Source organism: Podarcis cretensis (genome assembly GCF_951804945.1).
Source record: "Podarcis cretensis genome assembly, chromosome: 6".
Taxonomy (NCBI): domain Eukaryota; kingdom Metazoa; phylum Chordata; class Lepidosauria; order Squamata; family Lacertidae; genus Podarcis; species Podarcis cretensis.
Genome location: NC_137175.1, coordinates 29,687,222 through 29,701,458, shown reverse-complemented (window position 1 = coordinate 29,701,458; position 14,237 = coordinate 29,687,222). Strand labels below are relative to the sequence as shown.

Genomic DNA, 14,237 nt, shown 5'->3' with positions numbered 1-14,237 from the left:
CCACTGAAAGAGGCGGTCATTAAACCGCTTCTTAAAAAAAAGATCTTTAGACCTGGCCAATATGGCCAACTATCGCCCAGTCTCAAATCTTCCATTCTTGCACAAGGTGAATGAGCGGGTGGTTGCTGAACAACTCCAAGCATGCCTGGAGGGTGCGGACCATTTGGATTCCTTCCAGTCGAGATTCAGGCCTGACCACGGAACTGAAACTGCCTTGGCCGCACTGGTCGATGATCTCCAGCGGGCTAGGGACAAAGGTGAGAGCTGTTTCCTAGTTCTGCTGGATCTCTCAGCGGCTTTTGATACCATCAACCATAACATCCTTCTGGACCGTCTTGAGGGGCTGGGAGCTGAGGGCACTGTTATACAGTGGTTCCGCTCCTTTCTCCTGGGCAGTGTTCAGAAAGTTGTGTTGGGGGACGAGTGCTCACTTGTGGGGTGCCTCAGGGTTCCATCCTCTCCCCCATGTTTTTTAACAACTACATGAAGCCACTGGGAGAGATCATCAGGGGGTTTGGGTTGGGTGTTCATCAATATGCAAATGATACCCAGCTCTACCTCTCTTTTAAATCAGAACCAGTGAAGGCGGTGAAGGTCCTGTGTGAGTGTCTGGAGGCGGTTGGAGGATGGATGGCAGCCAGCGGATTGAGGTTGAATCCTGACAAGACAGAAGTACTGTTCTTGGGGGACAGGGGGCAGGCTGGTGTGGAGGATTCCCTGATCCTGAATGGGGTAACTGTGCCCCTGAAGGACCAGGTACACAACCTGGGAGTCATTTTGGACTCACAGCTGTCCATGGAGGCACAGGTTAATTCTGTGTCCAGGGCAGCTGTTTACCAGCTCCATCTGCTATGCAGGCTGAGACCCTACCTGCCCGCAGATTGTCTTGCCAGAGTAGTGCATGCTCTGGTTATCTCCCGCTTGGACTACTACAATGCGCTCTACGTGGGGCTACCTTTGAAGGTGACTTGAAAACTGCAATTAATCCAGAATGTGGCAGCTAGACTGGTGACTGGGAGTGGCCGCCGAGACCACATAACACTGGCCCTGAAAGATAGTCATTGGCTCCCAGTAAGTTTCCGAGCACAATTCAAAGTGTTGGTGCTGACCTTTAAAGCCCTAAACGACCTTGGTCCTGTATACCTGAAGGAGCGTCTCCACCCCCATCATCCAGCCCGGACACTGAGTTCCAGCGCCGAGGGCCTTCTGGCAGTTCCCTCACTGCGAGAAGTGAGGTTACAGGGAACCAGGCAGAGGGCCTTCTCAGTAGCGGCGCCTGCCCTGTAGAATGCCCTCCCAGCAGATGTCAAGGCAATAAACAACTATTTTACTTTTAAAAGACAACTGAAGGCGGCCCTGTTTAGGGAAGTTTTTAATGTCTGGTGCTGTATTGTTTTTAATATTCAGTTGGAAGCCATCCAGAGTGGCTGGGGAAACCCAGCCAGATGGGTGGGATATAAATTTATTATTATTATTATTATTATTATTATTATTATTATTTTATTCTTCTCAGCCAGGCGAGATCCACTGGTTCCCAAGGCACCCTCGCTGTCATCATGTAATGTCATTGGGCCCAATTTGGGCCTGATCATTTTGCCAATTCCAAGCTACAATAGCAATTTGCTTCTCTACCCACCACCACCTTAGTTACACCCCACCTGTTTGTTAATAGCCAGGGTTAGGATCACACCATTATTCCCCAGGATTGACCCAAGGATACAAGTGCTGATACCAGCACCATCTTTATCTGGAAGAGGAAGAGTGTAGAAACTGAAAATTTTCTCAAATTCGCTTTGAGCTTCTTGGGTTCTCCATGCAAAATAGAAGTTCTGGTGAGAGAGTGGGGCCTTTTTCACTCCCCCTCCCACTGACACTTCCTGCCATATGTCTGATCTTTTGATCCCCTGGAGGTGGTCCCTCTGTTTGCAGCCTAGGCCAAGGCCTGTCATGATCTGCCTCTTGCCCACGTATGCCTTGTTGGATAGGCCTATGAATGACGACCCAGCAAAGAGAATTCCTTTGGTGAAGTTTACAAAGGCCTCCTGCAGTTTTCTCACTTCCTAATGAGGATTATTAAATCTTCTGAGTGAGCACAGGTAATTTTATGTGATGTTCTTTTTCAAAATCTCTCTCACCAGCAAACCTCCATAAATCCACTTGTCGATTCCTCACAATACAAGATATAAATTCTTAATGCCTTGCCAGTTTCGGGGGCAGTGTTCAAATGAAACAAGAAAGAAAGAAAGAAAGAAAGAAAGAAAGAAAGAAAGAAAGAAAAAAAAATTAGTTCACCCCCATGAAATGCACCCAGAAGATGAACAGATGTGTTGAGAAATCTACTAGAGAACCAGATTTCCTGAAATTAGGGAAGGGCCAGAAACCCTCACAAACCAAAGATGTGAACTCTAACTTGCCAGGCAAATGGAAGAAATCTGTGAAGGATTTATTAGGCGGCAAAGGAAAGGTTCCTGAAGATAATATTGCAGTGTTTGTGGGCTGCTGGCCAGCTTCAGTAAATGAAATCCCTCTCACATGTTTATGGGAAATGAGAGATAGGGCATTTTGGGCTGAGGGCAGCTGGTGTTTTGGTTCCAGAGAAATATGTATAAAATATGTATAAAAATATGTATAAAAGAGGCCAGTCATACGGTCCTGCTGTCAGCTCCCACACATATGACTTTAAACTAGAAAAGTAGTTTATGCTGTAAAAGGTACAAATGGGACAGACATTTGATTCAATTCACATTAAAAATTGAAGCTACCTAACCTGCACTTTCTGAAACAATGTGTAGCCTTCCTCTGAAATGTGCACTTCCCTGAATTTTGCAATGCAGTTCTCCAGCCAAACAATGTGTACAAAAAGGTATATATTAGGGTAAAGTATGCATAGAAATGCATGTATGAAAATAACAAAAAACGCATTAAAAGAGATGAAACTGCTTTGCAAAAATGTATACCATTTTGTGAAAGGGTATCAAACCAGTTGCTTTGGGGGGATGTGTCCTCCAAATTGGGACAATCGGACCCATGCTCTCTCAAGCAGCCCAGCTGCAAGCAGTTCATGACATGGAAACACTTTCAAATCTTACTATAATGTGCAGACGGTTTCGTTGCTACCGTATTCTTGCTTCTGTGGACATGAACTGGAAAATGTTGATGTGTTGGAAGTAACATATCAATGAAGAGATCTTCTCTGCCAGCAGTTGCTGCCATGGCATTGCTCTGATATTCTAATACTATTCTAATGCATGGATTCAAAACTCCTTCTGAAAGCTCCACTCCCCACTTATTAAACACAAGTGAGATGCCCACCAAGAGGCAGCTGAACCTCATCCCATGCTGGGACTAGCTGGAGGGAAAGTGGATGGGGAGGAGTGGCAAGATATCCCCACATGCTCACCATCCAGCAGCAGGCAACTTCTTCACCCTGTGCTAGGCTTTGTGTAAAATTAAAAAAGGTTGGGGAGGGAAGGAAGGAAAAGTGAGGTATTTCCAGCAAACTCAGCCTGCTGTTGCCCACCAGTCAGGTGGAAATGGAGGAAATTTTCTGAAGGAGTCTCTCAATTTCTAGGGGAAGTAAGAGGCAAAAACTGAGAGAGGTATGTAGGTGATTTGTTCGAGAGAGGGAGAGTTGTATTTGTGGTGTGTGCGATGAATGGTGGCGGGGAGGATTTATTAATATATGAGACCAGCACCTCATTTTTACATGCGTACATAAATGTATAGACTGTACATACACAAAGCTCTCCCATACCACCAATAACCCAACTTTTCCAAGGTTTCCAACCGCCCAGAGAGAATTCTGGTGGGTGTTTCCAGTCTAGAACACATGGTAAAGGTGCTAGGGACCAGTCGTGGCTGACTCTGGGGTTGCAGCGCTCATCGCGCTTTATTGGCCGAGGGAGCCTGCGTACAGCTTCCGGGTCATGTGGCCAGCATGACTAAGCTGCTTCTGGCGAACCAGAGCAGCACATGGAAATGCTGTTTACCTTCCCACCGGAGCGGTACCTATTTATCTACTTGCACTTTTGAACTGCTAGGTTGGCAGGAGCAGGGACTGAGCAACTAGAGCTCACCCCGTCGCGGGGATTCGAACCGCCGACCTTCTGATCGGCAAGTCCTAGGCTCTGTGGTTTAACCCACAGCACCACCCGCGTCCCACACATGACACCATTGTTAAAACAGTTCTTACATTCACTCACTCCACTGTTGTTCCACCCTGGAACTCAATACTCATAATTCCCTTACTGACCATATTTTCCCACTCTTTCAGGTTTTGCATTATCCCAACACAGTGCTTCATATGCAAAAACGTACCTTCCACTAACCTTTTTATTAGTAGAGTACTACAATGGCTGAGAAACTGCACTGTTAACCAGGATGTCCCTGATCCATGTGTCCCTTTTGCAATGAAATTACCAGGCTTCTTTAGACAAGACACACTGCATCACCTTCCCCACTCGCCTACACCACAGCGTTGATAATTATACCGAACAATGCTATATGCATGTTTGCAGAGAAGTAAGTCCCTCTGTGGTCAACAGGCCTTACTCCCATATGCTTGTAAGATTACAGCATACTCACCAACATGATAGGTTTGGTGTAAAGTGTTGGAATAAGGTAGTGCTTGTGGAGCTAGGGCTGATGGGAACTGCACTCCAAAACATCTGGAAAGCACCAGGTAGAGGAAAGATGCTTTAGACTGTGTTCAAAGTGGCCAATAATAATAAGCAAGCTAAGAAGTATTATAGCAGAAATTAGTACATCAACATGCCTTAAAAAATGAGATCGTGTGAATTCTTGAAGGTGAAAGCTTTTGTGTACTGCCCGAAAATATAAGAACCAACGAACAAAGTTGCAACAGAGACTTCTTCCCACTTGCACAGAATAAGTCACCCCAGCCAATACATTCCTTTCCTGCACATTTTCAGAGTTCAGAGAAATGTTATTTCATTTTGTATTAAGTTATTTTAGAGTCAGCAGATTCAGTTAGATCTATCCCCTTGCCATTGGACGGCTTTTTATTCTCTCTCTCTTTCTCTCCCTTTCCTTTTTTTCTTTTCAAGAGCAATGCCAAATTGCCAATAAGGAAAACTGAGGATATTTTTTTAATATAATTATGTATTTATTTTGCAGTAAATACTTGAGGGAAATGTGAAGGGCTGTAAGCTAGATGGCAGTATAAGATTACATTTAGCCTGTAGTTATTTACTGATAGCTGAAACCAGTTCATGAGTAAATTGAGTTTCATAGAATCAGAGTTGGAAGGCATCCTAAGGGTCATTTAGTCCAAACCCCCTGCAATGCAGGAATCTAAACTAAACCTTGATCTGGCTGGCTTTATTACAAAATGCTCTATTGATAATCACATGCTATTCAAATAACCTTGTAACAACTGATAACCACATAATAAAAACTCAAAGTGCCTGTACAAATCTAGCTTTAGGCAGGGAGTATATTAACAGAGGTTATGTTAGGAGAACAAAGTTGTCTATTTTGGTAATCAAGCTTCAACCAAAGCAGTTTTACAAAACTTTGCTATAACCTCTGGTTAATCAACTCTTCAGTTCTTCAACTAATTATGAATTATTTGGGGGGGGGGGTATTCCTGCTAGCAGGGTTACAATACTATTGCACACCACTCCAATCTCCAAATGATGTGAGATTCTAGGGGTTCCAGGCACTTACCCAGGATTTGTGTTTCCTTTGGAACGAGGGACAGCAAAAACTGTGATGTCTTTATGATATAAGGTTTATTCATACATATATACAACCTGAGTCTGTGATGGAAGGGTTCACAGCATTAACACCCCAAAACATGCCTTGTTTCTCCCATAGCCACAGCCTTGGATTCCAGCAGAAATCAGACATGGTGCGCTGTCTCTCCCTCTCTTTCTGACTTCTAGCTCACATCACTCCAAACTCTCTGCCCTCAACTCTGGCTTTGTCTTTCTAGCTACCCATGAGTTGAGAAAAGTATTAATTTGCCATCTCACACAGAGTGCTTTCTCTTTGTTCCCCTCAATGGCTCATTATCCAGGCAATCACCTCATCAGGAAGCTAGCCTGTCCCCCCCCCCCACTTGCTGGATCCAGGGGTTAGAAGGGTCTCGGCATGCAGTCTACCCCCCCTCCAACACATAACAATACGATAGGCTTAGCCTTTATAATGGGAGAGAGGAAGACATAGGGAAGATGGTATTGAACATGTTATAGGTGCTTTGACTGACTTTTTGTATGGGGTTTCAGGAATATAGGAAGCTATATTTGGTCATTGATCCAAGTGACTCAATAGTGTTGACACCAGCTGGCAGCAGCTCTCTATTGTTTCAGCCCTACCTGGAGACACCAGGGATTGGTAGTAGTAGAGCATGTGCTCTGCTACTGAGCTTCTACATCATGGAGAGAGCTTGGATTAACACATCCACAATCCTTCTGAAACAAGGTGATTTGAGTTAGTCAAAATTACAGCACCAGACACCCATTTTACAGCTAGGCATGTGGAGATTTGTCCACACAACATGTAGCCAATTCACATTTTTGGAGTAGGGCCAATATGAAGTAGAAAGTTTTCCAGGATTAACTGATCTGCAAATGAGTTTCATTTGGTATCAACGATTCTGGTGTTCATATGTAAAAAAGAAATAAATCAAAGACACCCTCTGAGTCCAAATTCCACTATCCAAAATGTCGGCTGTCACTGCTCTCATTGCCTCTTGCTAATCAGCCTGCATGGTGGAAGGGTAAAATTCTGCACCGAGTGTAAAAGAAACACAGGTAGCCTCCTCTTTTCAAGCGTAAGAGTGATGTGTGCCACTAGCTCTGAAATTTCCCACAATACAGAAATTTCCCACCAAGGAAGCCCCAAAGCGGAATCATAAAGTTGATAGGCTACAGCATACACACCCCTTAAGAGCTTATCAGGAGGTAGATGACCAATATGGAAGCAAGGTCAGTGTAGCACAGGTGGAGCCAAACTGGCTCTTGTGCATTTGCATCATACTGATCTCGTTGTTGCCTCCCCACCCCTCCCCTTTACCTCTCAGTAAGCAGCAACAACACAACTGCTCAAAGGTTTGGTGACTGGTGTCATCCTACCACACCATCTGCTACCGGTCAGTAGTACTTGGCTGAATAGGGGCTGCCACCTTTTTACCCAAGAATATGGAATGGTGCAAGTCTTGACATAGAATCATTTCCGTGGAACTCCCTGGAAATGATTGTCCAGCTTTAGTGCATGCTGTTTGTAATTCTTCATTAACTCAACTTCTGTTTGTAAGATTTAACAAGTTCTCAAGCCTCACAAGAGTATACATAAGCTCTTTCTTTCACCCAGCACTCAACCACTAAGTGCACTGTGGAATCAGTTTAAAAATAATATTATTTAGACATGTCTTATAAAAACGTGAGCAGAGTCAATTTCACTGCTGACTTAACTCCAATTGCTGTTTATCATCGTTCTGCTGTGGGTTTGCTGTGTGCTTCATTGATGTTGAATTTATTTGTTTTAAAAGGTGTTACTGATTGAGAGCTGCCCTGATGGAAAATCTTTTTAGAAATAAAATAAATAATGTATCATCTATCTATCTATCTATCTATCTATCTATCTATCTATCTATCTGTCTATCTATTTATCTATCTATCATCTATCTATCTATAAAAAAGAACCACTGGCTTTCTTTCTTTTGTTGGATATTATAACGATGGACATAAGGGATACATTCTCTGGAGTCCAGATGTTATCTCATAAAACTAAGCCCAGTTTGCTGAAGTTAGATCAATTGATTTCCATGTCAAAAGTACAATTCCTGACTTTCCTGACTGCAACATTTGGAGGCAATCTCCCTGTCACTGTGATAAAGTTACAGTGCAAACCTAACACATGTCTACACAGAAGTAAGTCCCATTGAGTTCCAAAGAGCTTACTCCCAGTGGTTATATGATTACAGCTTTAGGCTTCATTTTCACTATCCGGCACGCCAACTGTTTCAACCCCCTTGATACATATATATTTAAGGGGAATGGGTCCCCTCAATCTTCAGGTGGCCCTGCATGCGTCAAGTGTGACATCCTGCATGCATCGCACGTGTGTGACGTCACACATGCAATATGTGATGCAGGTCCAGTGGCCAGATCCTCCAGGGTTCTTGTGTCGCACGTGACACGTGACACACAACAAACACACAACACACACCAGCACCCAGTACCCCAATCTTGGGAGCAGCCTGGTGCCTCTGAGCATTTAAAGCACCATTATAACACTTAAACACGTTAAACAGTTATGGCTCTCCCTGCCGCCACTGCTAGGAATCCTAGGGTGGTGAGCATTGTTAGAAGACACACACACCATTCCCCTCTCAGGGTAGAGCAGGCATAGGCAAATTCGGCCCTCCAGATGTTTTGGGACTACAACTCCCATGATCCCTAGCTAACAGGACCAGTGGTAAGGGATGATGGGTACTGTAGTCCCAAAACATCTGGAGCTCCCAGTTTGCCTATGCCTGTGGTAGAGCTTCCTAGGAAGAGGGGTTGATTGTTAAACCACTTCAAGAATTGTAGCTCTGCGAGAATGAATAGAAGTCTCCTCAACTATCCACACACTTAACAGGCTACAGTTCCTAGGAATCTTTGGGACATGACTGTTTAGAGTGGTATAATACTACCTTAAATGTATAGTGCAGTTGGGGCCTGATTCAAGGTGTATGTAAAGGGCAATGCCAAACTGTCTCACTAGGAAACCGGGGGAGAAAAACCAGCATTTTGTTCAGATACATTCAGCCATACCCTTCAAGCGTCCTGGTTTTCCTGGGACATTCTTGGAATTACAGGAGCCATCCTGGCTTCTAAACTGATCCCAGAATGTCCTGTTCCACCCCCCCCCCCTCCAGCGCTGCTGCCACCAAGCTCAGAGAGGAGAGTGAGCTGGCGCTTGCAGCCAGCATTTGCAGGTGGTGCTTGTGCTTGCAGTAGGACCCTTGTGAAGTGGAAACCTCATGAGTGGGAGAGTCAGTTCCCCACTGGAATGGAGGTGGTGGACACACACAATACTCTTGCCAGCCCCACTCTGCCACAGTGTGGGTGGAGGAAGTAAGGAGGGAATGAAGTGAGCAGCTGTGGCAGGGAAGGAGGCCCACTGATTTGCACACCCAAAGACACGTGTTCCACTTTTCAGATGAAGAATGTTGGAGCTTGTTGTTCAAAGGGCTTGTTGCTAAACTTGCAGAAACACCTTATTAAGCTTATACACTCATTATCTTGGAGAAATGTGCAGAATCATTAACAGCCTCAAGGGAAATGTTTTTTTCCAAAGCAATGTATTATTTGCACGCAAGAGAGCAGTGTTGTATTAGAAACCAGAACAAAGTGAGCGGTGGGTGCACTGTTGATGGATCAGTCATAAAGCTACAAAACAGTGAAAAGTTGTCTCATAATATCCCTCTTGCGGTCAAGTTATTAAACTGTGTGTGACTTTGGGAGTAATAATGACAAGCCTGCCTATATAATCCTTTAGAGTATTCAGTATTCAGATATGCAGATGACACAACCTTGATAGCAGAAAGTGAGGAAGAATTAAAGAACCTTTTAATGAAGGTGAAAGAGGAGAGCATAAAATATGGTCTGAAACTCAACATCAAAAAAACGAAGATCATGGCCACTGGTCCCATCACCTCCTGGCAAATAGAAGGGGAAGAAATGGAGGCAGTGAGAGATTTTACTTTCTTGGGTTCCATGATCACTGCAGATGGTGACAGCAGTCACGAAATTAAAAGACGCCTGCTTCTTGGGAGAAAAGCAATGACAAACCTAGACAGCATCTTAAAAAGCAGAGACATCACCTTGCTGACAAAGGTCCGTATACTTAAAGCTATGGTTTTCCCAGTAGTGATGTATGGAAGTGAGAGCTGGACCATAAAGAAGGCTGATCGTTGGAGAATTGATGCTTTTGAATTCTGGTGCTGGAGGAGACTCTTGAGAGTCCCATGGATTGCAAGAAGATCATTCTGAAGGACAGATCCTGAAGCTGAGGTACTTTGGCCACATCATGAGAAGAGAAGACTCCCTGGAAAAAACCCTGATGTTGGGAAAGATTGAGGGCACAAGGAGAAGGGGATGACAGAGGACGAGATGGTTGGACAGTGTTCTTGAAGCTACCAATATGAGTTTGACCAAACTGCAGGAGGCAGTGGAAGACAGGAGTGCCTGGCGTACTCTGGTCCATGGGGTCACAAAGAGTTTGACACAACTAAACAACAACAAAAGAGTATTCAGTGCACTTCACATATCTCAATAAAACCTAACACAATGACCCTCCAAGATAGTATCAGTAGTCTTATCCCTCTATTGAGTTTAGGCTGAGCAAGAGTGTGGCTTGATTAAAACTACAGATATAATTGGAGCTGAAGTGGGGGGTCATGTTTTCACAATTCAATCTCCCTTTACAGAAGTGTCCATATATATCACAGACTTCTGTTTTCTGGCACCTGTTCTTCGTTAAAACACTGTCCCTATTTTATTTTTGAAGAATTTTTTTGAGGGTAGAATTCTTCTTAGAACTATGTAGTATGTTTCTATGCATGTGCCAGGGACCAGACAAAATGACTGATGAAGGCAATTTGGCACCTGAAGCATACAAGTATATATTGATGGTGGTGTTGTTGTTGTTGTCATCGTCCATGACTCAATGGCAGAGCACATGTGTTACATGCAAAAGGCTCCGGTTTCAATCACCAATGTCTCCAATAGGACTGGGAGACATCCCACCTGATATCCTGAAGAGCAACTGCCAGTCTCTTTAGACAATACTAAGCTAGATAGACCACTGTTCTGACTTGACATAAGGCAGCTTTCGAGAAGTAGGAGGAGACATAAGATTGGAGAAATGTGAAATGGAAAGAAACCAAAATTGATATATTTGCCCATCCCAAACCAGAGGAAAAGGAATAAGCAATTTTGACAGAAGCCAATCAAAATCTAAAACCTGTATTAGGGGGGCCTCATAGCAGTAAAGAAGAGGTTCAAAAACATTGTTGTAGCTTCCACCAATGCCGCAATTTAGCCTCAATACCCATCACCAACCTGGTGCCCTCTAGATGTTTTAGATCACAAATCTCATCATTTGTACTATGCTGGCTGAAGCTGATGGAAGGCATCAGGCTTTGGAAGACTGTTCTATGTGCATACATTGCAGACAAAAACTAGTTTCACCCAGGTCAGATTAATAAATGCAAGGGATCTCTAGAACTGGACTCAATCCAGAGCCCCTGCTGACATGACTATGGTGCTATGGGATGTGCTGTAGCTATATATGCTGCCAGTAATGGCAAATTGCACACTTGTAGAGTTTATACCATGTGGTTCCAGCACTGCCGCCACCAATTCTAGCACTGCCATACAGTGGGTCTTCCTATTTGAATTGGTGCTAGGGGGAAGGTTCTAGCCTAGCTTGCTTCTTGGCATGCTGGTTTTCTATTTGCAGGGATGGTATGGTGGGAAAACATTTAAATATACAAGGCCAAGGCATTGGGCCCAGCCTACCTAAAATATTGTATCTCTCAATACAAGTCTCTCTGGGTGCTAAGATCCTTCAGTGAGCACCTTCTCAACAACATCAGAAGCAAGGATGTTGGTGACAGGTGAACCGATTCTGTGGCTGTTCCCATATTGTGGAATTCTCACCTGAAAGAGGCTAGATCAGCTTCCTCTTTGTTATCCTTCCACTGGCAGGCTAAGACCTTTCTATCGAGACAGACCTTTGAAAACTAAGCTGCAAGTGATGCTGATCACTGGGGCTGCTGTACCTGTGTTCTGATGTATCTAAATTATTTGGGGGGTTTTACTAGGGACGCAGGTGGCGCTGTGGGTTAAAGCCTCAGCGCCTAGGACTTGCCGATCGAAAGGTCGGCAGTTCGAATCCCTGCGGCGGGGTGCGCTCCCGCTGCTCGGTCCCAGCGCCTGCCAACCTAGCAGTTCGAAAGCACCTCCGGGTGCAAGTAGATAAATAGGGACCGCTTACCAGCGGGAAGGTAAACGGCGTTTCCGTGTGCGGCTCTGGCTCGCCAGATGCAGCTTTGTCACGCTGGCCACGTGACCCGGAAGTGTCTCCGGACAGCGCTGGCCCCCGGCCTCTTGAGTGAGATGGGCGCACAACCCCAGAGTCTGTCAAGACTGGCCCGTACGGGCAGGGGTACCTTTACCTTTACCTTTACTAGTTTTTTTTAAAAAAATTGTATTTTATGAAGTTTTTTAATGTTTTAAGCTGCCTCGACTCCCAGCTTGGGAGAAAGGCAGGATATGAATACATTAAATAAATACATCCTGGGAATAATTTGGCTCCGCTGTGAAGTGTTTGTGTATAACAGGCCATCACAATACAAAACACGCATTAAACACACTGTCCCCTGTTGTTCTCTTCCAGCTTCCATTTGGCATGTATTTGGAGGAATGTTTGGAAAGGGCCAGCTCTCAATAAATCATAAACATTTATTATTTATTTGTGACATTTCTATGAGTCACTTTGTTGCTAAGAAGTGTCTTTAAAGTACAATGGAAAATCATGGACATTAGAAACCCAATATGAAGAGCTTGTCAAAAACAAGTCAACAGCATCCAAATAAGTGCATGCCTAACCAGTGGCATGCAATCAGTGGACATGGGGGACTAGACTAGTCCCCTAAATGTTCCCAGTAAATTAGAGTGTTAAAGTATTAAAGCCTGGCACCTCCTTCCCAAAGCCCAGGAAGCTTCTGCCTGGCTTAGGGAGGCACATTGCTCTGACTCATCCAAGAGCCCTCCCACCACCTTCACCAAACCCCCCACACACACCCTTGCAAGAGCCTCATAGGGTCAAGTTCTACCAGGAAGAGTTGCTGTGTTCACTAGGCCTGACCTCTTGGGCTGTCTTGTTTCTTTGAATAAAGAGTTGACTTCACTGAAGCCATGTGCTGACCCGCACCTCGTACCTGCTTCTGGCACCTGCCCCTGTCAACCTAGGGATGGGTGGGTTCCCCACCCCTGGACCCTAGTAAAGGGGTTCAGGGGTTGGGTTCTGTCTGAAAGCCCAAAGAGGGCTGACGGGCCGTAGAACATCCCACAAGGGCAACCTGGTGGGATCACCCATTCAGTTGGTTTGACCTTGATGGAGATATCAGTCAGCAAGCGGGTGGGCTGATTCAGGATACATACCCAATGCCTAAACCAAAACCAACTTACATCTGTAATCAATAAAGTTGTGGCCATTTTGATCCCAAACTGGTGCCGTCTCTCTCTCTCTCTCTCTCTCTCTCTCTCTCTCTCTCTCTCTCTCTCTCCAGCTCCTGCCAGGAACTTCTAGCCATGCTGCGCTGTGCACTATTTTATGCTCATATAATTCACTTCCATGTGCCACCCATTAGGCAGCAACCAAGCTGGTATATAAGACTTTGCCACCAAACGACCTTCCCCCTCTGGGCTGCCCTGGCCTCCTCCTCATCCCTCCTCATAGCTCTGTTATAGTAAACCATGGGGTTTCTGCCCTTGCTAATGAGGTTCAAGAGCTTTTTGCAAGCTCCAGATGTACTGCTTGCCCTCTGCTCCAAATCCCCAGGATTGTCATGAACGTCTGCTGATAGTCAGAGGCCTTAACTGTCACAGAAAAAGTATGAGTTTTAAGCCTCCTTGCTACATGGGGATGGAAGATACAACATTTGGAGCTTTTTGGTTTAGAGAAAAAGGTGAATAAGAGAAGATATGACAGAAGTGTATAAAAATATGGATGAGGGAGGAGAGTGGACAAATAAAAGCCCCCCGCCCCCCGTCAGTACACTAGAACTCAGAAAAGCTGAATGTTGGAAGATTCAGGACAGATAAAATAAAGTTACTTCTTCACACACATCACAGGGTTAAACTATGAAACTCACTGGCAACAAGAGACGGTGATGGATTATACAAATTTATGGAGAGAATAAGGCCATCTGTGGCTACTAACACTGATAGCAATGTTCTGCCTTCACTATCAGAAGCAATATTATCTTTATTATTATATTTATTAGATTTCTATGCTGCATTTCATCTGAAGATCACAGGGTGGTTTACAATATAAAAGCACAAAAATATGTTTCTGAATACCAGTTGTTGGAAACCACAGGAGGTGACAGTGCTGTTGCAATCAAGTCCTTCTTTTGGGCTCCCCATAACCCCCTGGCTGGCCACTATGATAACAGGGTGCTAGACTAGATGGGCATTGGAGTGACACAGGAGTCT

At 44.6% G+C, this 14,237-nt stretch overlaps 1 protein-coding gene and 1 long non-coding RNA gene across 6 annotated transcripts in view; one reads left to right on the top strand and one right to left on the bottom strand.

Moving 5' to 3' along the window:
* ASIP (agouti signaling protein) overlaps positions 1-14,237 on the top strand; it is a 90,129-nt gene that overhangs the window by 29,981 nt on the left and 45,911 nt on the right. The gene's annotated exons all lie outside the window — the stretch shown is intronic.
* Positions 1-14,237, bottom strand: part of LOC307218066 — an 80,274-nt gene that overhangs the window by 30,071 nt on the left and 35,966 nt on the right. The window contains exon 3 of one of the 5 annotated variants that reach the window (XR_013839730.1): positions 4,585-4,667. The exons of the other annotated variants lie outside the window; for them this stretch is intronic. This is a non-coding gene — a long non-coding RNA (uncharacterized lncRNA). The remainder of the gene's footprint in view (positions 1-4,584; positions 4,668-14,237) is intronic. 5 annotated transcript variants of the gene reach the window in all.